The 11,498-nt window shown below is 42.1% G+C and overlaps 1 protein-coding gene across 2 annotated transcripts in view; it reads right to left on the reverse strand.

Annotated features, from left to right (window-relative positions):
• LOC124776340 (myosin-7B) overlaps window positions 1-9,373 on the reverse strand; it is a 299,944-nt gene extending 290,571 nt beyond the window's left edge. Inside the window, exon 1 of one of the 2 annotated variants that reach the window (XM_047251286.1) lies at window positions 9,288-9,373. The gene's annotated coding sequence lies outside the window, so the exon portion shown is untranslated. The remainder of the gene's footprint in view (window positions 1-9,287) is intronic. The other variant, XM_047251287.1, reaches the window with a different exon arrangement.
• Window positions 9,374-11,498: the final 2,125 nt, after the last annotated feature.

An 11,498-nucleotide genomic window follows, 5' to 3' on the forward strand; every position in this document is an offset into this window, starting at 1 on the left:
ACTGGATATTCGTCAGAAATTAAATTAGCTAATATATTATTATTCTGAGAAGTAAGATAGTACTTGAGGTGCCATTTCATTGTTTCCATATCCTACCACCAAAGAGCTGTGGGGTATACACGGAACTGCAAAAGATGATTTCTGTAGCGGCTTTCGATGTATGACCTTGTAAGTTAAAAAAGACATGTTGAAAGTTAGACATAGATTCCTCACTTCTTACACGCAAATTCATTTTTATCGTCCCGTTTTTATACTTAGTATACGTTTTTGTAGTATCTGGCGAGTAAAGAAAAAGCAGAATTCGGAGCAGCAGAAGACCTTGAAGGAAAAGTCACGCAAAACCGTGCGACAGGAGCGGTCTGGACCAACCAGAAGGTTTGCACCTCGTACATGCCTCTTGCTTGTATTATTTTCTATGGTACACAATTGAGAGCAAGCCTTGCACTGGACACCACTTTGTGGGCTGCGTGTCCTTCCTGTATGGACTATCCCAAGTGCTTTTAGAGTCTAATGTTGCGCCTGTATTGTTGAAGAAAGGGATAGGTGAATGGAATGTATTCGTCATCGCCATACTGGCGTATCACCCGGCGTGACGGTATGGGATGCCATTGGTTACACGTCCTGGTCACCTCTTGTTCGCGTTGACGGCACTTTGAACAGTGTACGTTACATTTCAGATGTGTTACGACCCGTGGCTCTACCCTTCATTCGATCCCTGCGAAACCCTACATTTCAGCTGGATAATGCACGATCGCATGTTGCAGGTTCTGTACGGGCCTTTCTGGATACAGAAAATGTTCGACTGCTTTCCTGGCCAGCACATTCTCCAGATCTCTCACCAATTGAAAACGTCTCGTCAATGGTGGCCGAGAAACTGTCTCGTCACAATACGCCAGTCACTACTCTTGATGAGCTGTGGTATCGTGTTGAAGCTGCATGGGCAGCTATACCTGTACACGCCATCCAAGTTCTGTTTGACTCAATGTCCAGCCGTATCAAGGCCGTTATTACAGCCAGAGGTGGTTGTTCTGGGTACTGATTTCTCAGGATCTATGCACCCAAATTGCGTGAAAATTTAATCACATGTCAGTTCTAGCATAATATATTTGTCCAATGAATACCCGTTTATCATCTGCATTTCTTCTTGGTGTAGCAATTTTAATGGCCAGTAGTGTAGAAGACCTATATACATTTTTTGCTATCCAGAATAATAATTCGGAATATAAAGTTATAATTAATATGTAAGAAGATTTGTTAGGGGACAAGTCCTGTTTTTTGTATTTTATTCTTTACGTGAGGTATTCCGCCTGGTCCAAGAGAGTTGAAGTACTTGGATTCTTGACCGGAAAAGCAGTCAAAGGCGGCAAAGAGTCGTCTGCGCCAGCCACGCATTCAAGGAATAACAATGCGCAGAAGTTTACATCAATGACCTATATATGTATGTATTTAAAAAAAATGGTTCAAATGGCTCTGAGCACTATGGGACTTAAGATCTGTGGTCATCAGTCCCCTAGAACTTAGAACTACTTAAACCTAACTAACCTAAGGACGTCACAAACATCCATGCCCGAGGCAGGATTCGAACCTGCGACCGTATCGGTCACGCGGTTCCAGACTGAAGCGCCTAGAACCGCACGGCCACACCGGCCGGCATGTATTTAAAAGACGCTTATTATTCGTTATCCAAAAGGTCTCCTGTAACAAGATACTTATCATATAATGTGCGTTATATTTACCTTAAAAGATCTGAATTGTAAACCTCTCGTTTTAGAAAAAATTAAGTTATTCTACAGATAAAAAGAATATTTAACAAGTCGGAGAGGGGGGGGGGGGGGGAGGGGAGTGGTTCCAAACTACTCCTAGCTGAAAATAACAATGAGGCAACTTAAAATAAAAACAAACTCTCGGGGGCGGGGCGGGGGGGGCGTTCGCATACTACTCTGAGCTGGAAATGGGAAATGAGGCAACTTAAAATAAAAATAAACTCTCGCAATGTCTCCGATTAAAGAAAAACAATGTATAACTATACTGCACAAGAAACTGAAGAAACATTTTTTTCCTGAGCCCCGTAATTGTGTCCCAATGCAACGCATAATTTGGAAATTTGGTTTAAAATTTGCAACAACCTTCCTCTGTAGTGGTGCAAAAGCGTGGTGCTCTGCGACGTCATCCTCGGTGTTGGCGACGCTTCAGACAGCAAGGTGTTTACACGCGCGGAAAAAAGGCCAGAGCCCACAGTTCATGTGGAGTGTAATATGGATTAATGAAGTCACACTGACACAAAATTTCATCAAAATCCTGTCCGACGCCACCTTGGAGTTCTCACTCGATGGGAATGTCGTCACACTCACTCTTACCCACATTTCACCACTTCTTACCACGCACCTGCGATGGAGAGCAGAACCGCGACACCCAGCATTCAAATCAAGCGGTTTTCTTATGGGTAGCCGCGGAAAACATTTCAGACACAATGCCGCTCCGAATCGACACGAAAAGCTCTAAGGAGGTGGCATAAATGGCGTGAATGAAAATGCCCTTCCACTTGGGGCCTTGATTCGAAAGATGGTTCAAATGGCTCTGAGCACTATGGGACTTAACTTCTGAGGTCATCAGTCCCCTAGAACTTAGAACTACTTAAACCTAACTAACCTAAGGACATCACACACATCCATGCCCGAGGCAGGATTCGAACCTGCGACCGTAGCGGTCGCGCGGCTCCAGACTGTAGCGCCTGGAACCGCTCGGCCACCCCGGCCGGCCCTTGATTCGACGCTGGACAATTTAACCCTTCTATAAAGATAAGATGGGCTACAACCGCCGTGAACGTGGTCGCACCCATTTAGAGTGTACCGCACCCCAGCTTTTTCTCTAGTGTACAGCATGGAACCGGAAGAGACTATTCAAAACCATGCGACGAAATTAGAACGTGATCCGAAGCAACAAGGCTGCTTTCCTTTTGCAGTCCTCCTGTGGTGTGTCCCCCGTCATTACGCCACACGAGTGTGCTGAACGGGGGCTGAAAAAGCATAAACATCCTTTACTTCTTCGGATCATGTTCAAAGTTGGTCGAATCGTTTTGAACAACCTCTAGTGGTTCGACGATATACATCATACTAAAAATTGCGGTTCTAGGGTCAGAACATGTTCAATGGGGTTGCAACCTCCCAATGTCCTTTGAGTAAGGTTGAATCGTCCGGGGGATCAGCAGTGTGCACACCGAATTGCAACTTAAATTTTCTTCTGCAAAATGGCAGGAATCAACGCCCCAAGCGAAGGGGTTGTTTCACTGATGTCTTTTAAGCCACCTCCTGAGGGATTCTCACGTCGAGTATGACCGGCGGTGTGTCCGAAATGTTCTCCTCGGCCATACATAAAAACTCGGCATGATTTCAATGCTAGTGCCGCCGTTGTGACTTCCATTGCAGAGCCATCACAAGAAGGGGCTAAATATGGTTAAGAGAGCGTATGACGACCTTCCCATAGTGTGACACATCCATGATGTAATTGGACAGAATTGTGGTGATATTTGATGCCAATGTGACAGGAACGTTTGAGAATGTGTCGACACCTTGCTGTCTGAAGCGTCGCTGAGCGCGAGGGTAACGTCGCAGACCGCCATTCTTTTGTACCGTTACAGAGGAACGTGGTAGCCACCTTTGAACTATATTTCAAGCATGCGTCGCAGTTGGAGACACATACGAGATTTCGATAAGTTATCCTTTAATTTTGTTGTGCATTGTATTTTCGAACATTATATAAGACTACCCGACAAAGTTGGCATTGCCCACGTATTCATTTGGCATATTTCTACTAGAAACGAGAAACAAGAAAATGAAATGTATTTGTAGTGTAATATCGAAAAAAATTCATCTTCGTGTATTCGTGGAAACACCTTTGAAATTATGCATTAAGCTCGATGTGAAATGATCCCGGACAGTTTCTGTATCATGTGCACAGCTGTTTCTCGTGTGTACAACGCGAGTTTGTAAACGTGTCCATGGCAATGCTTCTTCATAGCTCTATATACGGTCGTCTGCGCTTCGATGGTTGAAAGTTGTCACTGCCAGCTGACAGGGGTGTCCTTAAGTTGTCTCGACTGGAGTGTCTCAGCAGTAAAGAATAAATGCTTACTAAACTTCATGCATGATCGGGCATTTTTTCACACATTTTTATAGCATCATATCTCTTGAACAATGTGCATACAATGATATATTGCATAGGTAAATTCAGCGGCATAAATGGATACTGTCTGAGAAATATATTGTGAATAGAGTTAATACCAAAGAAGTAATCAATTTAAACATCACGAATGATGGCGCTGTTTTTCACGCACCTCATTGTTTACAACGTCAGAAACTATGACAGATAGATAATTCTTACCCCTCTCCTCCCCCCCCCCCCCCCCATCACCCCCTCGGCTTCGTCCAGCGATTGTTGCCTGACAGTAGGGATAAGTGTAGCAAGTTGGGTTGAAATCGGTCCAGTGATTAAGAAGGAGATGTATTTGCAATATGTATGTATTTTTAGTTGTATGACTTGGTCACAATTAATCGGTTTAAATGTAGATTAGAAGTACCAACAGAAATACAAACCACTGGTTTTTATGGTCAACAAGTACACATAACCACCGTAAGCGTGTGCTATTTTTGTATATCAGCTGTCACATTCCACATCATACCAAGATATCACGAATATGATCCAGGGATCACGAAAACTGATTAACTAGGAGTAACGGGACCTCAGAGCTCGACGTCCTTCTTCGAGGCACGAGTACAGGCATCACTATGCTGTAGGTTCATTCCATGTGGAAACTGTGGGGAGATGTGGAACTCATCGCAAGACAGTGTGACACTTACTGGGGAGCAGAAACTTCACATCGCCATCTGTATTCCCATATTCCCATTGTTAGTGAAATATGGAAACGAATTTTTTTCCACCAACAAGACATTGCTGGCTATGCATTATCAAGCCACGAAAACTAGTTTGTGGCGTTATGGTACAATCAATCGTTGAGTAATTACATTGTGCCACTCTAAAAGATAGGCTGTGCATCAAGTGAATATGGTCAGTTTTGTTATGTTTTGTTTTGCACTTACTTTTCACTTGTATTCCAGGATAAAACATTAATTCTGCTTTTTTGAGACAAACTCACAGACTTTTGAAGGTAAAAACTCTGTTTCTACATGATCCATACGGGAAGTACCCCTCTCTCAAAATATTTTATCCATTTCGAGCGATTGCTTGCAGATTTAGTTCATCGTTAAATAAGAAGCACCTGTTGGAAGGGGAATAATTCATCATCTTCAACCATTTCACGCCGGAAGGACATCCTCTGAACAGGAAGGTCAGTACTATGTCTCCTGCCTACCTGTTACATGCTGCCTTGAAACGCTGTCTCACCAGCTCTCTGTATCAAATATCACACTATAACGATAAATTACACTCTCTCTTCATGACCTCCTCCCGCTCTGCACCACCTCTGATGAGTCCTTCACGACAGAATGATGCGTCTCAGAGGCGAAACACTGATCACCGTACGAAAGCGCGAAGTTCGAATTGTGTTACATGTTCCCATGTTCTTCCTAAATCTGCTCACGAGAGTACAAGCACGAATTCTCGCTAAAGGCTAGGTTCTTTTCCTTTGCACACCCTGTTGCAATTTGAAATGACTTCCCGTTTGCAATGTTCTATATGGAAAGCTACATTACACCCAGATCTGCTCCACTATCAAAATAAGTTACTGCGTCGAGCAATATTTTTGGCTTTTGTATTTCATTTAGCTCGCATGAGTGTGCTGGAGGCTTTGTCACTTACTGGACTTCTGGTTACTAGCTATTTTCTCAGGCATACACAACAAAGGTAATCAGTTGCCTGCAGCTCCTCTGAAATGGTACAATTTTGTTTCTAAACGAATACTTATGTATTGTAGAAGTGTTATTCTTCGTTACTTTTCCAACGTTTTCGTGCTAGATGCACAACGTGAAGAAGAGATCTTTGACAAACGAACCGATGTTGTGGTTAAGTAAAACCTGTTTCAAGTGACGAAGGAAGAAGAAAGACTAGAATTTAACGCTCGTCTAGGAAGAGATAATTAAAGACAGAGGATCTCTAAATATAAAATGAAATGTCCTGACTGGCTCACTCATCATCGCCCAGGCGAAACACAGAAACCTTAAATTTGGAGATTCTGTTGATATTACACTGTAGGCACCGTTTAAGAAGGAATATTTCGACATCCCATCCCTGAGAGGGGGAAAAAGGGGATAAAGGTTTTTTGAAAGTATGTCGCCATTAAGGCAATTCTGAAGCAAGAACTACGAAAATTGTTATATGGTTTCTCGGTCAAAAATAAAACAATATGTGCTTCACCATTTTTGGAAATTCAACTACTAAGAGGATAAAATAGTGGGAGAAAGTGTTTTTTGCAAATAAATCATTATTAAAGGGGTACTACTAAAACATTTTTAAAGCTACGTCTATGAAAACTGATTATTGACTTCTCGCTCAGAAATTTAAAAAATACATTTTTCAGTGTTTTTGGAAATTCAACCCCTAATCTACTGAAGTAGGGGATGAAAATTTTCATGAAAAATTTCGTTGAATTACAATGGTATTTGACTTCTAAAGAAATACCTGTTACGAGATGCAAGTTTCTGTGGAAGTGTCACCACAAGAAGTCATAGAGCAAGATTAACAAAAACTGCCGGCTCCAGCGATAGGAATCGCTTCTTTGGTCGGAAATAAAATCTGCGAAGTCCACGCTTCTGGCGGCTTTAATTAGCGTGCAAAGTTTAGCAGACTTTGTATTTTGTGAACAATATGCAAATTCGATTAAACAAAAACAAAAATAATTGTGCAGGTTACACGGTCTACGCGAGCGAAGCAGTGGACGATATGCTAGTATGCTCTAATACAAAGATAGGGACGGAAATTCGCCCCGTTCTTTCCAAAGCAGCTCTTCCGGCTTTTGCACTGATCAGTGTAGGGAAACAACAGGACACTTAAACTGTACAGATATTTGAACCCTGCTCCTCCCGCTAGTGAATTCAGTCCCTTGAACGCAAAGCCACGCTGCTCGGTTATATGTTTCAAATAAGGGTGCTTGGAAAAGGAGAGAAGCAGGAAAAAAGTGTTTCCAGTGCCGTAATATTTATCAATGCATTGTCAAAAAACGCAATAATTTACTTGAAGGATAACAACAATCACTGAGTTGTTACTCGTTCGGAATTAGAAGACAAGAAAAAAATTCTGATCAGCATCTCGGGTTTACTAACATCGAAAAAATTTAATTTTTCAATCTTCTTAATGGGGTATCAACTATTTCCTATCCTAAACACTAAAAGCTAGGAAAACCATTACACTGTATAGACAACAAAATGGAACTCCTGATTGAATATAATGCTCGTGTATCTGAGAACGTCACTGACAGACAATAGACACTGAGTTCTGGATTGTCTTATAATACTCACATGTGATAAGAGATGGGCCAAACAGAAGTGTAGTTTGAATTGTACATCATTTAAAAAAAACCATCAAAAACTCTGGTCTAGAGCAGCCGCTATGTATTTGTAGCAGAAGAATAAATTAATAGATTAATTAAGTTTGTGTGACGAATATGCATATGTTTGCTCTTTTCCACTTTCAAAGTATGTCTTCTATCTAGTCGAGCCGTCGTCCTCTTGCATAGCTCCTAATTCTTTGTCCCGGCTACTACTGCAACAAACAGCAAGAGGCACGATACGATATCTCCTTAATTTTTCAGCTGTTCCTTTGACTGCAACTCATTCCAAAGGTCTTAACCCAAACACTCGAGCGTGTTGTCTCGTCTGATAATGAGGTGCTTACAAGTCAACTAACTTTTACAAAATACAAGGTTTCAGAGTCAACATTCGGAAAACATAATGAATACATCTGGAACAAAGAAACCCGGTACTATACCAAATCTGTCCACTGATTAAAGGAAATACACTCAACTTTTAGAGTAAACTGAAAATTCTCACGAAGTATTTATTTTTCCAATATCACGAGTCTGATATTTAGTTGTTAGTTGCAAACAGGAGCTTCTACAAGATGGGAGTAATCCGGAATAAATTATTACGTGTTCCTACTGCTGTTGCCCGTTATCTGTCAAACTCAAAAATACACAAAGGCTTTTAAATCAGTAAAAAATATTCAATATCAAGTCCATAGTTTCCATACCACGGAAGATTGTCTCGTGCAAACCATAGGTAATATCCCCCCTGGCAGTAGATACAGATTTTTCTGAGTGGTTCTGAATCGTCAGTTCAATATTCAAATTATTCTATCCCTAAATCCGCAAAAAAGCAAGAAAGTGACACTCAGAAAGGGGTGAAATCTTAGTGAAGTAGCCCGGCTTCCTTCAGTTCGGACACAAGAGACCCTTACTATCCAGAACATTGAATCTCAACGGGTCCTGATCCCTTCAGATTGTTCGTCGGTTGGATAGGGTTCGGTTGTTACATACATCAGAGATACACAATAATAAAACGCTTTTCTTACAAGTTTAACATATTTTTTGTTTTGTGGAGGAAACACCAATCAATACTTGTGTAAAAATTTGTATCGTCCGTCTAGATTGTATATATTTCTAATGTTATTGCCCCTTTTATTTCAATGGAACCATCTTCAGGTCTTAGTTTGTCGTCTACGTCTTTACACACATGTTGCTTATAGAAATTGGCGGGTTGTTCTTGTAGCCGACATGCCGCTTCCAACACGCTACATTGACGGATACTCAGACATTTCCTATAGAAATTGATAGATTACTCTAGTAGGTGACACTTCGTATTCGAAGATGATTTGATGGAACTGAAACTGCTCACATCAAAAATATATGCAGTCTACATGGTCAATACAATTTACCATGTCTTTATTTTGTATACTCGAAATATCATAGTTCCTGTCTTATTCTATTATTGGTGATATGCCAGTGTTGCCATGTATGAAACTACTACAGACGAATTGTTCCAGTTTAATGTTTCCATTTCATTGTAAATCCCGACCGTCATTAATAAAAGTATACAGCTACCACATGCTGTGGTATTTTTACCGGTCCCAACCGTACTAAGAGGCTCCTGCGGCGAACACACTCCGAATGTTAAAGGCATGTAACTTGCGTTCATGGAGCCCCAATCGTTGTTCTTATTGAATAGTTGCAAGAACATCAGCTCTACAATGATAGGATAGTGCGTGTTTGACAGTCGGGAGGCTCCGATGTTTGCTATGAGAGGTGGGGCGGCGCTAGGCGGCACGCAGCGCGCACGTACCTGGCGTGCCGTCGCGAGGTCTCGAACTCGGAACCGTGGGAGTGTCGACTGCTGAGCTCCACCCGCCTTCGCCGGCCGCCGACAGACGTCTGTCTGCCTCGGCCCCGGTCGCCGCCGCCGCCGCTGCCGTCGTTCCGCCGCTTCCGACGTACGCCACCAGAGCGCTCTGTCAACGCTCACCCTGCGTCCTTACGGGGCGCGTTTTTGTAGACGGAGCGTCTCCCTCAACCCTCGACAGCAGGAAAAGCTACAGGCGTTGAGCAAAACGCTCTTTTAATACGGCGACATCATAAACATCCCGATCGAAGCAGATCTATGTCTACATCTGCATGTACAGGTTGGTCAGTGTTCGGTATTGCGACAGGAACGATCATTCGAAGCAAAATAGTCTAAAATGCACACCTGAAGAGCTATGAGCACTTCTTCATCTTCGCTACTGTGCAACACTTCTCTTCTGCTGTAGGGAAAGCGGTTATCGCTGAAACAACCAGTCTTCGGTCATACCCGTTTTTTCGTCTCTAATCTGTTAAAAGATCTCAAAATAACTGATTTCTGAAATAACCTATTTTCGGTTTTCATTGCTATTATAGTGGTAATAAAAGTGACTCTGAACAAAGACTGAAAAATTCTAATGATGGTGAAAGAATGAGATCTCAATCGATATGGTGTGTAGACTGTGACAGAAATCCGTCTCATTGTCTCCGGCTAAGATGGCGAAGGTGTAAGAGAAGCGCGTGGCAACAACGAGAGCGAAATGTCACAAATTAATGACTTATCTGAATCGTCACTTCTGGACGGTATAAATTTTTTGCCCTGAAGCAACCACAAAATAAAGGATTCAGTTATTATCCCAAGTTTATGCATGTCAGTAAAACTATGGATATATTTATCGCATTTACCTTCTCTTCCAGCGGAGACTGTGGATTTTTCCTCCTTATATGATATCGCAAGTTTGATGTGTCTCCTCTCATTTTTATTTTTTTGAGGCAAATAGAGCACTGAACTAAAATACCGGTATAGCTGTAACTCTTCAGGCTTTACCGGCGATCTAATGACCTCTTGGGTTGTCGGGTGTTCTGCCGGATATCAGCGTCGTACTTGCACGATATTTCGGTAGCGGAACTCGTTACCTTCATCAGGTGCGACCTGAGACTACTCCTCGAGTGGACCTGGTCCTGCATTTATGCCTGTGGCCTTACGCTACCGAAATATCGTGCAAGTACGACGCTGATATCCGGCAGAACACCCAACATCCCAAGAGGTCACCGGTATAGGTGTTTTCCATCCCTCTTCTACTCAACAAGTGCTCATAGCTCTTAAGGATTGGATTTTAGAGCCCATGTTTACTTGATTTTTCTGCTTCGAATGATCGTTTCTTTAATACTGATTCCGAATTTTCCAAACTAGGGTTGATGCCATTCTGCAATATAACTATCACTGTGTGAGGACGACAATGAGAAACAAATATTTAGACCAGGTGGGAGCAAGTCTTGCACACTGCCCGTACACACATGCCATGTAGTAGGATACTCCACATGGCTACAGGTCGTCATTGCCGCAGCCATGTTATAGAGATATGTCATGCCTTTGTTGTTAGTTCCTAACTGTGGTAGTTGTTATTGAAATAGCGCTGATCGCTTTTCCCAATATTTCAAAGCAATGGAAATTTTACGAATAAACAATACCCGCTTGTTAAAGAAGTTTCATTTAATAACCAAAAATGTTGCCTTTGCTGTTACAGTAAATTGATGTGCCAGTTCTTTTTCTCAGTTATTAGTCAAAAATGAAAAAAAAACTGTAAAAACCTAGTCCAAAAGACACCGGTTATTCAGAATGGTTCAGAATGGCTATGAGCACTATGAGACTTAACATCGGAGGTCATCAGTCCCCTAGAACTTAGAACTACTTAAACCTAACTAACCTAAGGACATCACACACATCCATGCCCGAGGCAGGATTCGAACCGGTTATTCAGAACTAAAATACCGGTATGGGTTTTAACAAGTCGGTGTCTGCCTTGCCTGTTCTACTGAACAAGTGCTCGTAGCTCTTAACGTATGTACTTCAGAGCCCATGTTTACGAGACTTTTCTGCCTCGAATGATCGTTCCTGTTATATCCTTGAATACTGACCATTCCTCCTGGGACTCCCCTGTATCGCATAGTCCACTGTACACTGCTTGGCGGAGGATACATAGAACCAATATTATCG

The sequence above is a fragment of the Schistocerca piceifrons genome, chromosome 2, assembly GCF_021461385.2.
Source record: "Schistocerca piceifrons isolate TAMUIC-IGC-003096 chromosome 2, iqSchPice1.1, whole genome shotgun sequence".
Classification (NCBI taxonomy): domain Eukaryota; kingdom Metazoa; phylum Arthropoda; class Insecta; order Orthoptera; family Acrididae; genus Schistocerca; species Schistocerca piceifrons.